The 16,537-nt window shown below is 35.4% G+C and overlaps 1 pseudogene; it reads right to left on the bottom strand.

Annotated features, from left to right (window-relative positions):
- Window positions 1–447: 447 nt before the first annotated feature.
- On the bottom strand, window positions 448–14,006 carry CR41320 (annotated as a pseudogene).
- Window positions 14,007–16,537: the final 2,531 nt, after the last annotated feature.

The raw sequence follows: 16,537 nt of genomic DNA, 5'->3' as shown, positions 1-16,537 counted from the left end.
AGTGCATCGCAGCAGTACCGCTGTGATCAACACATAATTTGGAACTGACTTTGCTAAGCAGAAGGCAAATGAGCACAAAATAAAGATTTAAGGAGTTGTGCTCGCTCTCTATTGAGAGAGACGAACATAGCACACAGGGGAATGCAAAATATATTGATACACAGTTGTAATATGAGTGATAAAATAAAATAACTCAAATTTATGATGAGCTATTGCTGGCTGCGTCCTTCTACCTGTCACATATTTTAATTATAACTATAAACTATAGCTTTGTTAAGGTTTTAGACGTGACCCACATTTACCCATTATCTAAGTAGCTTTTTAAAGAAACTAAATCGTCAATACATATAATAAATATTTTTATTAGGTTATGATAATATGCAAATGTAGTTATTAGATTAGAACATTTAGTTATTAATTAGTAAGAACATTTATTTATGTAACTCACCCAAATGCAACTCGGTCGTAAAATTCAAAGGCGGTTAGAAGGTATCGTAACCTAGTTAAACTTCGAGGCTCAAAAATTAAAGCCCTTGATCTGTTGTCACTCCATCCTCCCAGAAAATCATTGAAATTGTCATGTTCGATGCGTTTGAAAACATTAAATGGTATTTTTTGCGTATAAATTCTGCAACCAAAATTTTAAAAATTTAAAGTTCATTTAGAAAATTTAAATACATTATATAATAAAGTGCGCTACGTAAAATCAATAATAGTTAGATAAAGATTTTAAACTAAATATAAGACATAATGTTATATATAATATTTTATATTCTTAAATATAAGTATAGTATATATAGTATAGTATGATGTTTCCATTGTATAATATTTATATCCGGTATTCGTAGATTAGAAGGGTATACTATACTCGTTGAAAAGTATGTCTGTAATTGTAGTGGCGATTGAAGCGGCGTTGTTAGGAAGCTCCTAATAGACAAACATTATGAAGTTTGCACTCAGCTGTAAGATTCTAATTTAGGGTCATTTTAAATGCAGTATTATGCATCGGGAATATACTAGACTCTTTATCAGCTACACCCGGAAAGTTTTGGGATAATTTGGTTATCGTAAGTAGAGTTAGATAGATAAATTTTTTTTTTTTGTAAGAAGAGTTCATTTTCTGAGAGTGCTCCTTTGTATTTTCGAGTAAAAATTCATGAAAGTTTGTTCGCAGACGTGTAATCCGAAATTATACCTTCTCCAAGCATTGGTAGAAAATGCCACACTTTCGTTTCAGCTCATCTGCGCCGTTAGATCGATCTTTCGCCGAGGAGTGAAAAGTTGCTCATTTCAGTTCATTTATAAAACTTTATTTTTATTATTGTAAATATTCAGCAAAGTACACCGAAAAATTTTGCTGGAGGTCATCATTTTGATGGCGTGCAAAGTATTATTTATTTTTTATACACACTGCTAATAAATAATTGATCCTAATGGAGTGGCGTAAGCAGCCGATTGAATTATAATTTATAACAAAAAAAAATTTTTTTTCTTCTGTGATAGGTTCAACAAGTAGTACGGTATTTTGGTAGTTGATGAAATCGACTTGGCTCTGGAGCTCAGAGCTTCTGCTCTGCTTGAAGCGGTTTATTCAAATAATCAAAGTGTGCTGAAGTTGGGTTCAGCTAACCCGCACATACATTGCTTATATCTATGTATTCTTACTTACATTTATACATATACATATGTATGCAGAAGGCATTGACCACTTGAGCTGCAAAGTGCATGCTCAGCATTCCCACGCTCCGCGATCGGCTTATGTATAAGCGTTAGATCGTATTACTGGGGCGCTGGAGTGCTTACGTAGTTTTTGGTGGTCTTTTTGTATATTTGTATATTTATATTTATTATGACAAAGTGTCACAATGTATTGACGCCCAATCATCTATTGTATTCTTAGGGTAGATTAGTCCAATATGCTACACCTCCCTTTTTAAAGAAATGACGTAATATATGTAGTCATTGAGTTCTCAATATTAATATTGTGTTTAGAAAGGAAAAAATTTTTTGATATTGATTTTTCTTTTTAATTATTAGCAATGTTTTGTCTCAAAACATTTTTCTATAATGACAGAATAATACAAAAAATTACGATATTTTTGGATTTATGTTTAACTTTCTTAGAAGGAAAAATAATTTAATTTTTTTGTGTTTTTTTTTTTCCTTTCCTTTTTTCCTTTTTGTTCCTTAGTATAACTTTATTTCCTATTTTTAATTGAAAATCTGAAGTTTTCTTATCATAAAGTTGTTTTCTATAAGACTTAGCTTTTTCTAACAAAAGTCTAGCTCTTTTATATGCTATTTCTAATCTAAATTTTATTTCCTTTGAGTAATCTTCTATATTATACAGTGGTTCTATTCTATCTGTTTTATTAAAATTTGCGAACTGCCTTGGTAATCTTCCAAAGACTAGTTCATATGGACAGTAATTATGCATGACTGGTGGTGTTGTGTTGAAACAATATGTAAAGTATTGTATCCAAACGTCCCAATCAGTTTTATCTGCAGAGATGTATGAACGAATGTATTCATTGAATGTTCTTTGACTTCGTTCGATTGTCCCTAAAGTCTGGTGGTGATATGCAGTGGATGTAAGATTTTCAATTTTCATATATTTACACATATCTTGAATTACATTGTTTTTATACTCGGTACCCATGTCCGAAATGAACGTCTTCATTGGACCGTACTTTAGTATAAAATTTTCGAATATAGCTTTTGCGACAGTATTTGCGCTCTTATTCGCAACAGGTATGGTTACTAGATACTTCGTCAAATCACATATTAGTGTGACGATGTATTCGTTGCCATATTTTGATTTCGGTAGTGGACCAACTGTGTCCACTATCACTATATCAAAAGCATTTGTTGGGGTTTCTGTGTGAGACATTGGGGTCTTTGTATGTGTCGTTGTTTTTGACATTTGGCATTTATGACATCTATGTATGTACTCTTTTATATGACGAGTCATATTTTTCCAATAATAGTGTCTTTTTTTTTCGCCAGCGTTTTTGTAATGCCTGTATGACCTCCTTGAATTGGATCGTCATGATATGTAGACAGTATCGATTGTATCTCTTTTTCAGTTTTTATAATGGTCACCGGCTGGAGTAGCGCTACTCTTAATGATTTCAATTTTATATTGCCCATATTTTTGAAATTATCTATTGAAATGGTTTCAAAGATTTTTTCACTCGGTGCCAATTTGAGTTGGCTGATTTTTAGTATACCGGCTTGCATTTCAAGCCTTTGGAAGAACTGACCTAAATCAAAATTTCCATTGGTATATAAATCGTCAACATCAATTCTTGCAATAACTTTATTTCCTCGTTTTAGTAAACAAATAGATTCAGTTATTCGCAAGGTGACTACTTTTCGTACTTCATCATTTGTTATGACTTCGTGTACGTTGGGCTTAGATACATTTTGGATACTTTGCCTAGGCAATAGTTCCTTATTTGTTACTGTACAGTTTTCTTGTCTACTTTGTTGCCTGGTAGTGACTTTCAGGACTTTATGTTGCATGTCTTTGAGTTCCTTTATATTTATACGTGAGAGTGCGTCTGCTACAAAATTATCTTTCCCCCTTAGGTATTCTACTGTGAAGTCGTATTCTTCAAGCTCTAGCCGCATGCGAGTTAATTTAGAACTGGGATTAATCATAGAAAATAGGTACTTTAATGGTCTGTGGTCCGTTTTAATGGTGAAATGTTTGCCATAAATGTATGGTCTAAAATGGGTAATTGCCCAATGAATTGCCGCTAGTTCTTGTTCCGTTGTACTCTTATTGCTTTCTCCTTTTGTAAATGAACGTGATGCATAAGCTATTGGGAGCTGAATCCCGTTACGGTTCTAAGTGCGTTCTGGCATTCGCTTGACCATTCAAAAGGGACATTCTTTTTACATAATTTAGTTATGTGCCGTGAATAGTCGGAGAAGTTCCTTATAAATCGACGATAATAGTTGCAGAATGCTACAAATTGCACTGTCCGCATCATGAGGGACAGGATAATTTTTGATGACGTCATATTTCTTGTCATCTGGCAATACTCCTTTGTCTGTGCATTTGTGACCTAGGAATGTCACTTCGTGCATGAAAAATGAACATTTTTCTGGATGCAACTTTAGGTTATGTTTCCTACATACATTAAAAACATGAGTTAGGTTTTTAATCATGTGTTTTTCGGAACATCCTATCACCATTAAGTCATCCATGTAAAGGAATGCCTGAGAGGGTTCTAATCCCGAGAATGATATAGTCATCATCCTCTGAAATGAATTTGGTGCTATTTTAAGACCAAATGGTAATCGCGTGAAGCGATATGAGCCATTGCTCGTTGAAAAGGATGTTATATTCCTAGAGTTTTCCTCAAGTTCTATTTGATGGAAACCTGACATCAAGTCAAGGCATGAAAAGTATTTAGCTCGACCTAGTTGATCTAAAATGTCATCAATTCTAGGGAGTGGAAATTTGTCAGAAAGAAGTTTTTTGTTTATTTGACGATAGTCAATTACTAATCGCCATTTTTTCTCTTGTGAATTTGGTAATGATTTTTTTGGAACTAGCAAGAGTGGGCTGTTATACTCAGATACAGACGGTTCGACGATTTTGTCGCTTATTAATTTCCCTACTTGTTTTTGAATTTCGTCAATATGGCTATGCGGGCTTCTATAGTTTTTTATATAAATGGGTTCATCATCTTTAAGTCTTAATGTTTGTTTATAAAAATTATTTGTTGATATTGGTTCGGTTTCCAGTCCGAACACATCACTATACTGTGTGCATAATTCTGTTAATTGATTTTTAAATTGGTCTGGAAAATTTTTCTTTAGTTTTGAAAGTATTTGTTCGCTTCTATTTCCAGTGTCGGTATTATGAATGTCATAATCTTTGAGATTTTCATATTGTATTTTATTTACTTTGACCACTTGGTCGAAATTAGTTGTATTTAGAAGTCGAACGTATACATGTTTGGATGCTGCTATTGTATTTGCAACATAAATTCCGTTATGTATTTCCTGATTAGGAACAAATATGTAATCATTTACTGTAATAATGTCTATTTTCCGAATAACTTGTGATCTGGCTGGCAGAAGAACTGTATTGTTGCCAGCGCTATATGTTATCGGAACATATATTGGATAATTTAAATTTTGGGGTCTAATTATAAACCAGTCTTCACTTGGTTTGAAATCTAGTTGACAATTGAATTTCTTTATAAAATCAATGCCTATTATTCCATCACATGGTATTGCAAAATTTGGGTTTACCAAATGAAATTCATGTGGGATAATATATTTTGTTGATTGGAGTTCTATTAAGGTTGTTCCTTGAGACTTTATCACACCTTGGCCTATGCCTTCGATGTTTATTATTTTTTCATTTTGAATTATGAAGTTATCAGAATTTACTTTCAAAAGTGAGATATCTGCACCAGTATCTATGAGAAATGTTAGTTTATTTTCAGTTGAATGATTATAGAAGGTTACGAATATATTAAGACTATAATTGATGGAATGAACTTTTACATTTATTGGTTGTTTCCTAAAGGGTTCTGTTAGTTTTCCGACGTATTTTGGGCGATTCTCACACTGCTATTATTATTATTACCATGGTTGTAGTTTCCGCGGCCTCTCCCTTGGTTTTGGCCTCGCCTACCTCCACGGTTATTATAGTTATTATTATTGTTGTTATTGCTGCCTCGGTTGTAATTGTTGTGGTAGTTATTTCTTCCACGATTATAACCCCGGGCGCCTCTATTATAATTATTTGCACCACGTCGATAATAGAGTACAGTGTTACTTTGACCTGTTATCTCTGTGCAACTGTTTACAAATTTGGAGATGGCGTCATTCATGTTTGTGAATGTGCCTGCTTGCATGATAAGTTTTACTTTATCAATGGAGCAATTCTGTGTCATTGCTTTTACAGCTGTTGTAGTGCTGTATTTATTTGCTAAGGATTGGCTGAGACCTTCACTGATATAGGCACCTTCAAGGGCCTTTGTCAGTTTCTCCACCTCTTGGGTGTATTGGTTAGCCGTTTTATTTCTCTGTTGTAGATTCAAAAGCTTGGCAGATATCACTTCTACCGATTCTCCTTTTACTGCAATTGACAGTTGGGTAATGATTGCAGCAATCGTCTGCTCATTACTTATAAGGTTTCTTACATGGCCTTTAAGTTTAGTTTTTATTAGGCTTATTGCTGTCGTTTCATGTGTTCTCTTTAAGCTATCTAGTAGACTTAGAGCATCCAAAAAACTTTGTAGATTTTCTGGTTTACCATCAAACTCTGGTATCAGAGATGTGGCTAGCCTGATAAATTCTATCAGTGTCTGTGCCATTTTTGAAAATGTTATTGGTTCAGATTTAAATTCAATTCGGTCGCTTCCTTCTAGCGTTTCAATGTCACTATCGGACTCAGCGCCGCTTGATTGAACAGATTCGTCTAGTTCTTTGAACTGGTCTGTGTTGAATTCAACCAATTGACTTAGACTTTCTGGTACATCTATCAGAGTATGCCTTCTTTTTCCTCAAACATTTGTTATTATGTTCAGATGTGAGCCTATTTGCATATTTATTTACTAATGTAACTATATTATTATATTCTCCTACTAATATCTCTATATGATTTTTCAAAGTTTCGGATTTTATTACTGCGTCTCTATTGATACATTTATAAGACTTATCGAACCTGAAGCGAAATTCGTCTATTCGTATCGCTATTTCGCTCCATTCCATTCTTGTCGTAAAAAAAGTTTTTATTAAGCTTTCTTCTAATCCATATTATTTTTTTTTTTAAATCTGGTCGAAACGATTTGCCCTATTTATATAACGTCTTTTGATGATCTTGTTATGCTTAACATAAATTGTAAGCAGAAATTGTAGAAGTAGTACTATTGTAATGATCAGCAATAAGATCCACAACGCATTTATATCGTCTGTGTGATCTATAATTTTTACGTTATTAACTACGTTGGCAGTATTGTCCGTTGCCTCACTAGAATCGCTAAACCATCCAATTTTTTTTTTTTTTTGTTTATTTTCAATGAAACGTTTTTTTTTTTTTATTTAGGAGTTTTTTCTCATTATTATGATATTAATTTATTCTTCTAGAAAATCAAAAATAAAAAAAAATGTTTACGTTTATTGAAGATAAGAATTGTTATATTCTTTCATTAAAAAAAATTTATTTTTTTTTTTGCAGCTGAATATATATATACTCAGTAGCGGAGACGTGGAAATATTAGTTGTTAATAAATGTGGTTGGCTCACATATTTGTTTACAATATAAAAAAAATTGTCCAACCGCATTGTTAGTAAAAAGCCTAACAGATATTAGTGTTTTTCAAGCAGCGGTTTCCCGCATCGGCTTGGGTTTAGAAATTAAAATTAAGGCAAATTGGGGCATTGGCATTTATTTATGTAGCCCGGATGCGTTGTTTCGCACCTTGCGAAATCTTGCTTTCGATGTCCTCAAGACGCTCTTTGTAGCGTTGTCGGGATGCCTCGTCTCTGGCCAACTGGGTCATTTCCTTAACCAGTCGGCGTTGTTTAAGTAGCTTTACCCTTTTTCCGGAGCGTTTGTGCTTCTTTGGTTCCATCCTTTTCTGCCTTGCCCGGTACTCAGATATTGTGAGTGGGCGTGGTCCATCTGCAGGACTTTGCTGCAGAGCTTCTTCCAACGTTGGCAAGTCCCTTTGTGTCTTGGGCTGTGCGTTTGAGAATTGTGGCTCTTCCGCCATCAATTATTATGTTTTATAATGTCATTTGAATTTATAAATTTATTTAATTTATAGTCGAACTAAGATCAGTCGACTTTAATTATTAGCACAATACTTTAAACACTTCGTGTGCGTCCTGCAATGGTCCTGTCACGGTCGCCATGTGATAGGTTCAACAAGTAGTACGGTATTTTGGTAGTTGATGAAATAGACTTGGCTCTGGAGCTCAGAGCTTCTGCTCTGCTTGAAGCGGTTTATTCGAATAATCAAAGTGTGAAGTTGGGTTCAGCTAACCCGCATATACATTGCTTATATCTATGTATTCTTACTTACATTTATACATATACATATGTATGCAGAAGGCATTGACCACTTGAGCTGCAAAGTGCATGCTCAGCATTCCCACGCTCCGCGATCGGCTTATGTATAAGCGTTAGATCGTATTACTGGGGCGCTGGAGTGCTTACGTAGTTTTTTGTGGTCTTTTTGTATATTTGTATATTTATATTTATTATGACCAAGTGTCACAATGTATTGACGCTAAGTTATACCCAATCATTTATTGTATTTTTAGGGTAGATTAGTCTAATATGCTACACTTCTCTTTAATAATTCTTTATAACAATAAAAAAAAAAAATAAAAAAAATAATAACTCATGAACCAAGATTATAAAGAAAACTCACACTAAATATTTTTTTAATCATTCGCTTAAATATATTTAGCAGCTAGTAACTTCAACTCTTTAATTATAACGTTCTTGAATAACGGCATACACCTTTCTTTTCTGATTTCGCAACCAAGAAAAAAACCTTGCTCTAGATTCTCTCAGCTTACTTTAGTTTCTATTTGCATAATTACTTATTACCTTTATTATGTACATATTTTTATCTATTAACCTGAAGCAATTGGGATTACGGCAGCGTGCTGGTGGGTGGACCCATGTTGACCAAGTTAGCATAGCCTCCAGCGATTTTGGAAGTTCAAGAGATGGCAGCGACGGTGCCCTATTTATGAGTGAAAGCTGATAGGGCCTCAATCAAACGGACCAATGTCGTCATCGAAAGTTAAGTGGAAAAGTGCATTTGCGAGCCGCCCTTTAAGATCTCCCCCTTATAGAGGATTTAAGAGTTACGAGAATGTCATCAAACTTCTAAGCCAAGTCACATTCGGTTTAATCAAAATCAAGTTCTTCGAGCTCATCGCTAACTTTTCTAATTGTTTGTTGGAGCTCATCGATCAGCTCCAACCTCACTCGAAGAGCAAACTCATTAAACGAAATGATTTCAGAAGTCCGCTAATCGTTCCACTTGCGGCCGCCGCCTTGCGCTTCAAAAATGTCACGCTTTTTCAATCAGCGGTTGGAATTGGAGAATATAATAAAAAAAAGATCGAATTGTGGTCATTTCGCTTTGTGGACGTTAGATTGGGCATTGCAAATCGATGGAAATTTGCAAGACTAACAAAAATTTGAAGCAATATTAAAACATTTTTCAAAAGTGTGGGCGTGGCAGTTTTGGGCGGTTTTTGGGTGTTAGAGTGGGTGTGGCAAGAAGTTTTCTTGACAAATCGACAGAATATTACAAGATTAAGAAAATTATAAAAATATAACCCAGAATGTTGAGATAAGGTATGCAGCTACCAACAACATTTGAAACATTTTGAAACTAACTACCTCCTCTCGTTTACATACATTTAAACTCGTAGAGTAAAGGGTATAAATAATAATAATTAACATTTTTACTGGAAAGCAACTTTTTTTTCCTGGGTATACAACATTTTTTACAGTATATAACGATAGAAGAACATTTAATTTTAAACATTCTGAACTTTTATGACACAATTGTTATGCAGACTTGCCATTTCTTAGCTAATTCCTTGTAAGCTTCTCTTTTTTCGTATGTAGTTGCCTTTTTGTTTATTCCCAATATAGCGTATGGGTCATTTAACGACGAACAAACGTGTGTATTGGATGTTGTACACAGGACCAGAATGGTTATAATATAATTACTATAAAAACATGAAATCATCTTTTAAACTTTAACTGTACATTACATTAAGTAAATAAATTAACATTGATATTGGAGTTTTTAAAATCTTAAATGTTATTTTTTTTATTATAACACATTACTTTTACATGACTAAAAGCAGAACATTTTTGTAATATCCATTGTCTAATATAAAATCAAAAAATACCAATGTGAAGCAGTCAAAATATGCATCATCATATATGAAAAATCATATATTATAAATCAACACAAAACAAGAGAGAATGCTTTAGACGAGTTCTCCGACCATCAGATACTCAGCAAGTGGGAATGCGAACTCGAAATTTCATAATTTTTCTGGGATTTCGATAAATATTATGGATATAAAACGAGAAAAAAGTTAAAAATTGTTTAGCAGTGTGGGTGTGGCCGGTTTGGTGGCTTCAGGGCGTTAGAGTGGGCGTGGCAATAAAGTTTTTTGCGAGTCGATCAAAATGTACACGACATATAAAATTATGAAAAAAAAATATTTTTCAAAATGGGGGCGTGGCAGTTTTTGGCGGTTGTTGGGTCATGCAGCCGCCAAAACTGTGCAGTAGACTAATCTTATACTTTTTAATATTGTAAGCCGAAGTAGTCAGTGGTAGCAGTTGCGATGCCCACAGTGCAAACCGCTGTTCTCGCACGCATTTATCTGTACGGCGCTCATTCCTTGTTCTTTTTGTTATCTACCTACGTTAAGCTTGGGCGCTGCATTTCGGCTGTCTGTCCCGCCAATTGCCACTTCTTCGTCTTTCGGAAAAGACTAAACTTGTGCATTCGATATAGCTTTTTGTCGGCCCTAGCTGCTGTAAACAATTCGCGAAATAAACAGTATCGTAAAATAAACAAACTTTCTTCGGCTATTTATTATTCGCAACAGCTATTGAAAAAGCTCAATAGCTAAACATTGGTGGCCCCGACGTGATCGTGTTAATTTGCATGCATTAATTAATGCACTTATCCCGTTTATGAATAAATATAAATACATTATATCGCAATCGGTTGGACAAGTGAGTGGTGACTTCGGTGATAGTGGCTGTGTTTAAGCGAGCTAGCATTGCATATATACATACATACATTGCTACATATATCGTTACGTGCATTGACTCCGCTTTCATTTTCGGCATTTATTTTGTGCTCATCTGACCGCTGAACCGAATTAAAGGCGATTTGTTGCCATGCCCGCTGAAGGTGAAAAAAAACAGTGACTTTTTTAAAAGGCAAAGCCAATGCGCTGTTCAGCAGGTTGCAGAGGCTACAAACGTCGCTGTCTAATGAGACGCTAAGCGGATACGACAAACCCACTCTTACGGTGAGGCTGGAGCAGATTGATGAGCTGCAAAGTGCCTTCAATGTTCTGCATACAGAACTGGAGGAATTGGATTTCGACAAAATTGGCAGTGAAATGAGCGAGTTTTTCGATGAATTCATCGTTGAATTCAAGGCTGGTGTGCGCTCGGAAATAGCCAAACGCAATGTGCATTTCGCGCCGCACTCAACGCTTGCGGAAGGTGTTGTGCCCCACCAGTGTAGTGGTCCTCAAACGCAGCCGCGGCCGAGGCCGATGCCGTTGCCGCCTGTGCAGCTTTGGCGGAGGCTACGCAAACTGGGCGGATTTTTACTCCGTGTTCACGAGCATAATCGACAGCCTGCGGTCATGTTTGAGGGATTCAGCGCTGGAAACTATCCGATCATTGGAGATTTCAAACAGCAATTACGAAGCGGCTTTAGAGTTGCTTCAAAAAAGGTTTTATAATCGGCGGGGCACCACTGAGCAAATCGCTGGCTGCATCATAGTGTAAGTGCTGCTGCAAAAGCTGGATGCGGCGAGCCAAGCTAAGTGGGAGGGGAGCTTGGAGGATCCGATCTTTGCCAACCTTATTCCGTCGTGGAAATCGATGACTGCAATCCTGGAGCAGCGATGTAGGACTTTGGAGGCCGTGGATTGCGCCAGGCGTTCAGTTGGGCAGAAATCGTTCGACGCTAGTTGCTTCCACCCAAAATTCTCTTGGTTGCATGCTTTGCCATAGTGCAGAGCATGCCATATATTATTTCCCGCAATTTAGAGACTTAGCGCCAGTAGATCGTCTGCGCGAGGCAAAGAGACTAGCACTTTGCATAAATTGCCTAAAGGCAGATCATCAGCTACGGCATCATACGCTGCTCCATCTAGATGGTCCGCCTTCCTCGCAGCCACATGTTCCGGTGTCTTCAAGCTCCCACACTGAGCCTTCTGTCCCGCTTTCTACTTCTTCTACTCTTATTGCCCAGGATCTCGGTAGTGACCTTGTGCTGCTAGCCACTGCAACCGTTCTAGTGCAAAACCTGTCGGGACTGTTCGTTCCCTGCAGGGCCTTGTTGATTCTGGCTCTGAACTGCACTTGGTCACCTCTCGGTTTGCAAATCAACTGCAACTTAAGAGGTCGAGGTCGTCCGGCTCCGTCACTGGAATCGGGGATTCCAATATCGCGACTGTTGGATTCTCGGTAGGAGTTGCGATTCGGTCTGTCACTTCGGATTTCTCAACGAGCATAACAGCAGTTATCGCTCCCAATATCACGGATCGCCAGCCAAGTTTTAATGTGGACATTGGGGACTGGAAGATTCCAGAAAACCTGCAGCTCGCTGACTCGGAATTTCATAAAGCTCAGCGTGTTGACCTGTTAATAGGAGCTAGCCTGTTTTATGAGCTGCTGTGCGTAGGTCAGATAAAATTGTTGCCAGGACTGCCCCTGCTTCAAAAAACTCTTCTGGGCTGGGTTGTGTCTGGAGACTGCGCGCGCTCTTGCGGTAGCGCCTTAATAGCTTCACGCGTTCCTTCTTCAGCCAGCAAGGAAAACAGCATTGATGTTGAACTGGATTCACTTCTGCAGCGCTTTTGGGAGGTAGAAAATTGTCCCGGCCCAATAGTTCAAGCCACTAAGGAGGAGCTAGATTGCGAGGCCCACATTGTTAAAAATTACACCCGACTGCCAGCTGGCGATTACTCGGTACGGTTGCCGCTAAAACTCCATTTGGACTCTTTAGGAGATTCCTATCCTCAGGCTTTGCGGAGATTCTTTGTCACGCCAACATTTCTGAACATTTCTAAATTTTTTAAAAGAATTTTTTTCATTTGTCTTGTATATATAGGTTTTCAAATGAGATTTCCTACACCCATTTTAACGCCCACAACCCCCTCTAAACTATCACTCCCACACTATTCAACATTTTCTTTCATCTTATTATTATTTGTTTCCAAATTTCACCCTACAGTACAAACAATTTTGAAATTTTCATTCGCACTTTCACTAGCTGATTTACGGGTATCTGATAGTCGGGAATCTCGAATAAATCGTTATCTTTAATTTTTTAGTTATATTTTGTAACAATAATTATAATTATTATTTGATTTGACATTTTTATTTTCAGTAATAATTTTATAAATATCTTTGAAAATAAATTGAAAAATGTGTGTAAACATTAAATGCAATACTTTTTTCTAATGTCCATTAGAAATAATTTATTATTTATTTTAAAACAACAATTATACAACAACATATATCATATCATATGTAGTATACTGATAACATATTAGATGTATATTGTACCTTATTTTTCTAACACGAAAGTACCAAATTTTATTTTAAGTGATAAAGTGATTAAAGCTAAATAGAACTTACCAACAACTTTTTGGGGGGTAAAGCTATGATCGCGATATAAGAAATAATGATTGTCTAAGATCAAAACCAGTTGTGGCACTTCTCTGGCGCCACATTTTCGAAAAACGGACTCTTCATGCACTGCATTAACCGTTGCAAAGTTAATACCTTAAAAAGTAATAAACAGTAAGATGACACTTTCAAAATGAATAAATACCTATTGGCTGAAGTAGTTCAAGAATCTTTTTGAAGGCATCAACAATTCGAGTACATTTAAAACACCAATCATTGTAAAACATGACGACGTGCACTTTTTTGCATTTTTTGATAAAATCATTTTCTCAAAGTAATTTTCTGTTATTGATAACTTCTGATAAAATGCAATGTCTTGTTTTATATCGAATCGTTGTCCAAAATCATCATCATTCTGATTTAATGTAAAGCGATTATATTCACTATAATCATGTTTCTTCTGAAAATATTGTGAGTTAATATCCGATACTCCATACCGGTCAAAAATTCGTCGTCGATCCAAGTCAGCTAGAATTTCATAAGCTAGTTTAATTTGTATGAACTTTTCGGCACCGTAATCATTTTTAACTTTATCAGGATGCCTGTAATATATTAAAAAGAATAAGCCATAATTATAATTTAATTGGGTATGCATATTTCTCCTATGCTAAAAACTAACTTTTTCCCATCGGATGACTAAGTGAAATAAGTCTAACCAAAAAGAATACTAAGAGTTATATGGAATCACAATATCTTGCACCCGAAGAAGATATCACAATTTTCAAGGCCGCGTATAAATAGAAAGAATTTTTGAAAAACAGCGAACGTCTATTTTTGTACATGCACGTCTGGAACTACAGGAACTACAAAACTTTACTAATATTAACTAAAAATCTAAATAAAACATTAACAAAACATATAAAAGAGGTTCAATGCACAAAAAAAATTAGATTCATTTAATTAAAGATAAAAAAAATATATATCTATGTTAATACCTTCAACTTTGGAAACCATTTTAAATTTTACAATTTGGACAATAATAGCAGGATTGCTTTAAAGTTGGCAATTGTCTGCTGTAAAATGCTCATCTTACAATTTATTTAATAATCCTCTATTAATCCTATATTAGCTATAATGTTCATATTTTCAAAGCAAGAGAGAATGCAATAGTCGAGTTCCCTAACTATCACATACACGTTACTCAGCTATTGTGAATGCGAACGCGATATTTCATCATTTCATTTTCGGGGTTATATTGGGTGATATTGGGTGAGTGTGGGCGTGACCGGTTCGGCGGCTTTAGGGCGTTAGAGTGGGCGTTGCAAAAAGTTTGTTAACAAATTGATAGAAATTTAAGCGACTAATAAAACTATGAAAAATTATCCAACAATTTTTCAAAAATGTGAGCGTAGCATTTTTGGGCGGTTTTAGCGCGTTTTTTTGCAAAATGAAAAAATATCACAATATTTTGCAAAAGTGTGTGCGTGGCAGTTTCAGTCGGTTTGTGGACGTTAGAGTGGGCGCAACGTCTATGTCCAAAATCTACAACTACAGAACCGGTAATTATTGCAGTAATTGAATTATAATATGCAATACATACATATAATAATAGATCATGTGGAAACTTGTACCTAACTACGTTAGGGTATTTTTAACCAATTCGCAAAACTGTCAGGTACACAACATAGATAACCCAAAGGTTTACTCCATCAATCTCAGTTTAAACACGTTTTTCTCATTTCTTAACGTAGCCAAATTATTACCATTTTTAATCAATGCAGGCGTATTTTTTCAGTTTTAAAAGAATTCAATACAATAATACAAACTGACAACCAAATTACTATCGAAGGTATCAGACAAAATGTTACACAATATAATAGACTATTATCAATTGATATTCATCCAGATTAATATAATATTCCACACAACTTGAATATAGTAAAACAGTATTCCCCAATATAATGTGCTGGAATATTACCATTCACCTTATTAAAACAGACCCACCTGTTGAGCTAATTAGTTTTTTTATTAGCTATTTTTAAGAAACGAGTTCATCGATTTAAGAGATTTTAAATAAATTTATTTTTTTTAAGTTGGCTACAGCGAAATTCGGCATCGATGCGCATAGGCATGGGTTACGAAAGCGAAAGTAAGAAAATACATTATTGCTGAGCAAACGGAATAACCCTAATACAAACAAATTGTAAGCAGCTGAGTGACCCAACATCAAGTCAAGTTTCCGATCCATGTTCCAATAACATACACCTACATATCACTACCATTAAAGACAACAATATATTAATCCCAAGAGATACAAGCAGGTATCTACGTATGCTGCGAACGCTTTATCGAATTCGCAAAATTTCTATATGATATGATATTAGTAAAGTTTTGTAAACCATATGATCGATACGGAATAGTTTAGTTCCTAACTAAAAAAATTATGCAAAAGTAAATTATCGACTAAATAAGAGACTAAACTAAGACTAAAAATAGTTTTAACCTCAGAGAAAAAGAAATAGGTTTCATTGACATAAAAAGTATTACCTTAATTTTAGATAAATTTCCTTTACCCAGAATTAATGATATTTTTGAATCAACTGGAAGCTAAATATTTTTCATGTCTCGACTTTACGTTTTACTACATTTTGTTGGTCTCAGATAGCACCTAAGTCTGTCCAAAGAATAACACTTATGACTAGATCCCCCGAAGCATTCCTATTTAAGGAAGATTTAATAATTATATGTTCATCCGAGTAGCATGTGTAAAAACTTAAGATATTTGTTTATTAAAATGCAGGAAATACAACATACAAACCATAAACATGTTCATTTTTAATGCATAAAGTCACATTTTACGCACGGACAAAGGATTTTTGCCATAAAAAACTCGGAGCCTAGTGGAAATAATCTTAATCAGGATTACTTGCCGAGACGATCTGGGCAACTCCGTATATATGGATAGTTCAGCTCTACCCACATGGTAAACAGATACAAAGCTACAAGGAGAGCTGGACCATTACCAACAAGCATTTTAAGCTGGTTATAGAAGCCAATAGTCTCATTCATATTAGGACTCAAAGACTGGCAGCACTACAAAGAGTACGGAAAGCAGATTCAATGAGAATTTTC

Source organism: Drosophila melanogaster, chromosome 3L (assembly GCF_000001215.4).
Source record: "Drosophila melanogaster chromosome 3L".
Taxonomy (NCBI): Eukaryota; Metazoa; Arthropoda; class Insecta; order Diptera; family Drosophilidae; genus Drosophila; species Drosophila melanogaster.
The sequence above is the reverse complement of the archived record's forward strand: the minus strand, read 5'-3'. Positions and strand labels throughout refer to the sequence as shown.